The sequence below is a fragment of the Mus caroli genome, chromosome 10 (genome assembly GCF_900094665.2).
Source record: "Mus caroli chromosome 10, CAROLI_EIJ_v1.1, whole genome shotgun sequence".
Lineage (NCBI taxonomy): Eukaryota > Metazoa > Chordata > Mammalia > Rodentia > Muridae > Mus > Mus caroli.
This window is the reverse complement of record NC_034579.1, coordinates 70,662,196-70,669,198: the sequence shown is the minus strand read 5'-3', so window position 1 is coordinate 70,669,198 and position 7,003 is coordinate 70,662,196.

Genomic DNA, 7,003 nt, shown 5'->3' with positions numbered 1-7,003 from the left:
AAAAAAAAAAAAAAGACTGTGTGAGAGAACTGCAAACCACCCTGAAGGAAAAGCAGACATTCTAAAAATAAAGGATGTGGGGAAGTCATAGTTTAGTCTATAAAGTACTCGCTGTACAAATATGGGAACTGAGCTTGATTCTCCAGAACCCATGTAAAAGCCAGGCGTAGCTTTGTGTGCATGCGTGTGCGTGTGTGCGTGTGTGTGTGTGTGCGTGTGTCCTCAACACCAGCACTGAGGGTGAGGTGGGGTGGGGTGGGGTGGAGAAGCAGATCCTGGAACTCACTAGTCAGGCAGTTCAGACAAATCAGTGGGCTCTAGTGAGAAACTCTGATTCCAATAAGAAGATGGAAGCCTAAAGAGAAGTCTCTGCTCTTCCAGAGAACCCGAGGATCCAGGGATGTCACCCACATAGTGTCACCCACATAGTGTCACCCACATAATGTCACCCACATAGTGTCACCCACATAGTGGCTTACAACTACAACTTGAGTTCCAGAGGACCCAACACCCTCTTCTGGCCTCTGTGGGCACCAGGCGTGAATGTGGTGCACAGACTTCTCTGCCGGCAGAACACCCATACGCATCAAACAGTTTTTAAAAGGTAGAGAGTAACTAAGGAAGACATGGACCTTTGACCAACACACACACACACACAGGCATGCACGTGCACATGCACACATTCATGCACAATAAGACAAACAGGGAAAGAATATAAATGAATTGTGCAATAGCAAATATGAAGAGCTTACCCGATAGGGTTAGCATCAGGTTAGACACGGTAGGAAAAGGAATCAGTGAATCGGAAGACCAGGCAAAGGAGAAACAGCAAAAGAAAGGAGAGGGAGGTGTGGAAACAAGGTACCGAGGAGAACAAAACAGAATGAGGCAGAGGCAGCATTTTAGAAGTTAATTGCTAAAACCAATTTTAAAAAGATGTTTTACCATCAATTAAAAAAAAAACTTGCACATGCAAAGGAGGCTGTGTTCAAAAACTAGACCCAGAGACATCAGAGCAAGGCTGTCACAACCCAATAAGAGTATCTTCAAAGAAACCAGAGGAAGAAAGCTTATTTTCTTCAAAGACCGGCTTCCCCACACATCTGGAAGCCAGAAGACAACGGAATGCCATAGAGAGGAAATAACTACTAAGCTGGACTCCTTATCTAGGGAAATATCCTTCAGAGCTGAAAGCTAAATAAAAAGTTGTTTAGACAACTGGAAGTGGAAACACTGGTGTCCAGCAGACCCATATTACAAATCTCAGCTGAGGGTACCGTGGCAGGCAGAGTCTAAAGTGGCCCCCAAGGACTCCACCTCCAGTCGCCATTTGTGTAGAACCTCCCCTTGAGCGTGACTACACCTGATGGCTCTCTTCTAAGGAGTAGATAATGGCAAAAGCCACAGATGGTCACTTCTGAAGGGAGCTTATACAAGTGGGGGGGGGGGTCCTCTCTCCTGGGTCTCCACCTTTCTTGCCAGCACTACCTGTCTCTTTGTGTCTCATCTGTTGCATCCCCACCTCTCTGTTACCTCTCTTTCTACATACTCCCTACTCTGAGCAGATGGGGTTTCTATGTAGGATATGAGGCACTGGCTCCTGTAATAAATTTGTGTTTGGGACCCATGGAGTCTGTTGCTTGCTACAGGCACATGGAGAACTTGGTGATGGAGATGGGTTAAGGATGATCATGGTGATGATGGTGGTGGTGGTGAAGGTGATGATGGAGAGAAGAATGGTGGAGATATTTCAGAGACCCTGGTGACAGAGGTGACAGTAGTCATGGTGGCCGCAGTAGTTACTTTTCTGTTTCAGTGATGAAGTATCCTGGCCAAAGGTAACTTAAGAAGGAATTTGTTTGATCTTGTGGCTCCAGAGAGAGAGAGAGAGAGAGAGAGAGAGAGAGAGAGAGAGAGAGAGAGAGAGAGAGAAGCTAAGAGATCACATCTTTTTTTTGGTTTTTCAAGACAGGGTTTCTCTGTATAGCCCTGGCTGTCCTAGAACTCACTTTGTAGACCAGGCTGGCCTCAAACTCAGAAATCTGCCTGCCTCTGCCCCCCCGAGTGCTGGGATTAAAGGCGTGTGCCACCACGCCTGGCTAAGAGATCACATCTTTTAACCACACATGAAGCAGAGAGCAAACTAGAAATAGGTGTGGTTATAAATCCTCAGAACCTACCCCCAGTGGTGTGCATTCCTCCAGAAAGGGTATAGACATCCTCCCATATCCTCCCCAGATGGCACCACCAACTGGGGACCAAGTATTCCAATGCCTGAGCTGAGCCTATGGGGAACATTTCTCTTCAACAAGCCACCATCATGGCCATGATGGTGAAGCAGATGAGCATCATGATGATATCAACGGTAGTGGAAGAGACAATGTGGATGACATCGATGGTGGTGCCAGTAACCATGGTGAGGATGTTGGATGGTACCTACATAGTACTCATTGTGAATATGGGGGCAGAATATAGATGGTCAATGAAGAGGATCATGGTACTGGTGGTAGTGATTCTGAACCCCTGAGTTGTCATGAAAATTTGATCTTTGTTCAACATGGTTATCTTTGGAGGTGGGGTGGTGTGGTGTGTGTCTGTCTGTCTGCCTGCCCGCCTGCCTGTCTGTCTGTCTGTCTCTGTGTCTGAGAATCCAGTTAAATCTATGGGTTTTTAACCTCAAAAAAAATTACTCATAGTCCAAGTTTTCCTTAGACCTGGGGGACTTGACGCCCCCCAGAGGAGCCCTATGCTAGCATTCTTACATCCGGTCAGGCCAGGCAGAATGGGGTTTGTCAACACAGCTTCATCAGGCCGGCGCAGAGCTGGAGTACATGACATTAGAGTGACCCCTTCGTTCAGCACAGCACATCTGGTGAAGGGGAAGCTTTTGTCGGAATATAAATATTGTGAAGTATTTTGTAATCTAACTGCATGTAGTTTAGATGTACTCAGAGTGGTTGAGGGGGAGAAAATCAATACCACTGGACCAGAAGTTGAAACAGTCAGAATGTCCTTCTCCTGTTCCAGCCTCTTCAGTGAGCCTTATTCTTCCCACAGTGAGAAGAGTGGCCTCTCCTGCCTACCCTTCATGACACAGGGTCCCCTAGGGGGGCTCCAGCAACAACTGGCTTCACTCCCTGATAAATGTGTGTGCCCAACACACACACACACACACAAAATGGAACTCAAAGACTACCTAACCAAGTCCTTGACTGGGCTTCTCCTGAATGCTCTTGAGATACTCCTCTGAGGCATTTGTGCCTCCATCACCTGGCATCCTCGTTCTCACTGGACCCTAAGAACCAGCCCTCTACTCCCAGACCAACTGAAAACAAAAGCAGTTATCTGTGAGCTAATTAAGGATACGGGAGTATCACCAACTTGAAAAGATGAAACCTCTATAGCTCTACCACCAACTCTGAATAATCAGGTGCTGTCACAGAGCAGCTCATGTGGTCACCCACAGCAGGGGCCTTTGTGATGGTTTTGTTTGTTTGTTTTTGTTTCTGCTTTGTCTTTGGAGATAGTGAAACTCTAAGGGATATGGGGAAATTGAAGCTCTGGGAGTTGGGGAACTTACTGGTGTGTTGACTCTACCTGAGCAAAAGGAACTAAAACCATCCTTTGAAATATAATCAATATATCCAGGGCCAAAAGCAACACTCCTGGATCTAGAATGTTCCCACAGATGTCTCAAGCATAAGGAAGCCACTGATGGTCTTCCAAGAGCTACTGCAGTCTTTCAAGGGCCTAAGAACATAGGTAGAAGGAGTGACAGAATTGCTCACTGTGACAGGGTACTCATGCATGTCTTGTTTCTCTGCTTTCCCAGACAGTAAAGAATACACATGATGTTTATTGTCCTAGCATCTCCCAGAAACAGGATCAAAACCAAACCAAACAAACAAAAAATAAGACAAACAAACAAAAGTCCTGTGACTTTTGGTATTTACATTCTCCTTGGTGGCAGGGAATGACACTTAACTAGGGGGCATCCTTGAGCAGGTAGCCAATCTCTCAGGACCCTTCATGGGTTGGCACTCAGAAGGTACAGCGTTTTCAGGGATGGCTCTGGGTTGCCTCATGTCAGCTCAGTAGAGCCTTCAGTAGCTACTACAGAGAGATGAGCAGCTTGGAAATGGAGCTGAGGAGGACGAGGAAGGCAAGCTAGTCCTCCTGTGGCTTTGGGATGTGAGCAGACCTCTTCTCCTCCATAGGCAGTGAAGGCCAAAGGCTCAGCCCTCCAGAGCCCTCATCAACATAAGCAGATTTTCATTGAAAAGAAAAAAATGGGATGTCTAGAATCCTTGCTATGGCATGAAGTCAGCTACTGCCTCAAGACAAGACCCATGGATCGACTGTGTGAACTACAATCACATTCTTGGACCAGAAGAAAGAGAATTGGGGCATGTACTTGCCTCCCCCACCCGAACCTCTGATGACCACCCTTTCAGCCACGACTCCTTATAATTATACAGGATCCCAAATCCTTTCTCCAGAAGGGAATCCTGATGACATCCTGTGCCTCCAGGAAAGCGTCCACTCAGACCTAAGGTCTAATCATCCTTAAGTTGATTTAGCATCCCCTTTCCCTAATGTACAAACACCCAAATGAGCAACAGTCAATAGCCTGATTGTCCATTCTGTCTGTTCATTGTATGAGCTTCAAAATCCTGTCCCCAGGGCTCTCCTCACTGGTCCTATGAATATGTGCCAGCTAGCTCTTCCAACTCTATCAAATGCAGATTCTGTTTCATCTGCTCAATCCCTACACATCCCCACACTAGGCTTTCTCCTCAGTCCTCAGGCAGCCTCCAGTGGGGCTCTAATCACGCCCTCAAGCATTGTTCATCACTAGAGGGAATGGCTGACTTAGAAAGAATAGATCACCCTGTCTGCAGGCCTCAAGAACCAGGGGTGCACAAGGCCACATATGCAGTTTCCATGGATGTCCAACCCAGGTGTCTCTCAAATGTGCCTGGAGCCAAGTGGGCCTCCCTGTCATCTCAGAACAAGGCACAATTTCCTTTAGCTATTAGAGAGACACTAAGAGGCCCTCTGGTATCAGAAGGAGTCCTTCCCTGATGGCTAAGTGTCTTGGTCTCCAGTTGTCCCTCTACAGGACATCAACGCATCTCAAGAGTAACCATCCTACCCCATTGTCCTCCACAACCTTCAAATTCCCATTTTGCCACATTTTGAGGTGTCCCCTGGTCTACCCCAGGGTAAAGCCTCCAACAGTTTGCGCTCTTGTACTACAGACAATATCCCCCAATCAAGGCAGTGTTGTCTTGTTGTCTTCTGCCAGTGAATGGTTACTTTGTTGCCTCTTTCTCCACCCCTGCTGCCCTTCTGGATGCTAATGGAAATCCTCTGAGAAGCAGGGATCAGATGCAACTCAATACTTGGCAATGCTTGGGAAGACAGAGAGCTGGTAGCCACAGGCATTGGAGCCTCTGGTGAGACGGACCCCTGTGAGGAGCTGGTGGGGAAACTTCAGCCTTGTCACTCCTAAATTGTCTTGGAGGACTAATCCCTCGAAAGATTCAGATCTTGGGATCTGTCAGCGTCCTTTTGCTGGAGAGCAGACAAGACAGGAAGAATACAAAAGCTGAGGCATGGCCAGGTCAGCTGCAGTCTGGCATGGCTGGAGCACAAGCCTGAGTCTCTTGCTCATAGGCACCAATGCAGCTGTCACACACAGACACACCGTGACGCAGACAGATGCTCTCTTTTAGGAGCGCATGCACACACACACAAACACACGCGCGCGCACACACACAGAGACAGGCAGACAGACAGAGATAGAGACAGAGAGACAAAGAAACGGAGAGAAAAAGACAGAGTCAGTGATAGAGAGAGGCATAGAGATAGAGAGACAGAGAGATGCAGAAACAGAGAGAGATAGAGACAGAGAGATAAAGATACAGAGAAGGAGAAACAGAGACAGAGAGATAAAGAGACAAAGAGGGGGAGAGAGAGAGAGAGAGAGAGAGATGCAAATACCATACATAAGACACTCATGCATACTTACACCTCTGGCTCTAGTCCCTCCCTACCCTCTCAAAAGACCTCCAGCACAGAGCACAGCACACAGCAATAGCTGGCACTTGCCCATGAAAGGCTGGTACTGATGCTGCATTGCTAGTAGTTAGGTCAGGGCTCCAGGTCCTAGGGACTGCACGTGATAAGTGGTACAGGCTGGTATCTCTCAGGCTGGGACCTGTAGGGACAGCTTTCAGCTCCCAAGAGGTCACCTTAATGGCATTTTCCTATTCTTTAGAAGAGACACTGGTCCTCAATTACTTCTTAGGCACAAGGACCCAAGACACTGTGGAAGGTGCCTTGAGCCAACTTCTCAGGTGTGAGACATCAAAAGAAAGAGATGACAAAGCTTCAATGGGCAGAGGCAGGAAGGTCCTAAGGACAAGGACCTCCAGCAATGTGGGCTTACCAAACGTAGTTCCTCCCTGGACAGAAGGGGGTAGGGGGAGAACACAGAGTGGGACTGGAAGTCAGGGGCTAGATCAGAGATTTACTCAGCTGTATGAGAAGCAAGCCTCCTCACCCCCACTACCCTGCACCCTTGAGTACTGCCCCGAATTGAGCCCCTTCCCTATCCCTGCCTGTACTTCTCAGAGCCAGTTCTACACCAGGCTAGAAAGTAAGGCCCTAGCCATAGCCTATGCACCCTGCCAGGGATGTGAGCAGACCCCACTCAAAGCTGCCCTCTGGGATTCTTGGAGGAAAGGGTTATATACCAATGCCAGGGCTCCTACATCTATGCCTGGTCCTCTTGCCTCTTCAGGGCCCTATCAACTTCCAGGAGCCTCGATAACAATTCAGGGCTCGCTGAACCCCAAAGTCATACGTTCTTTGTATCGCTTCACTGCACTTTGAAGTTCAACCCCACATCCCACCCAACTTCAGTCAGAATACTCGGGAGGGGGGGCGGGGGGAGCGGGGGAGGGAGTCCTGGCCCAACAGGATGAGAGTAGCTCCT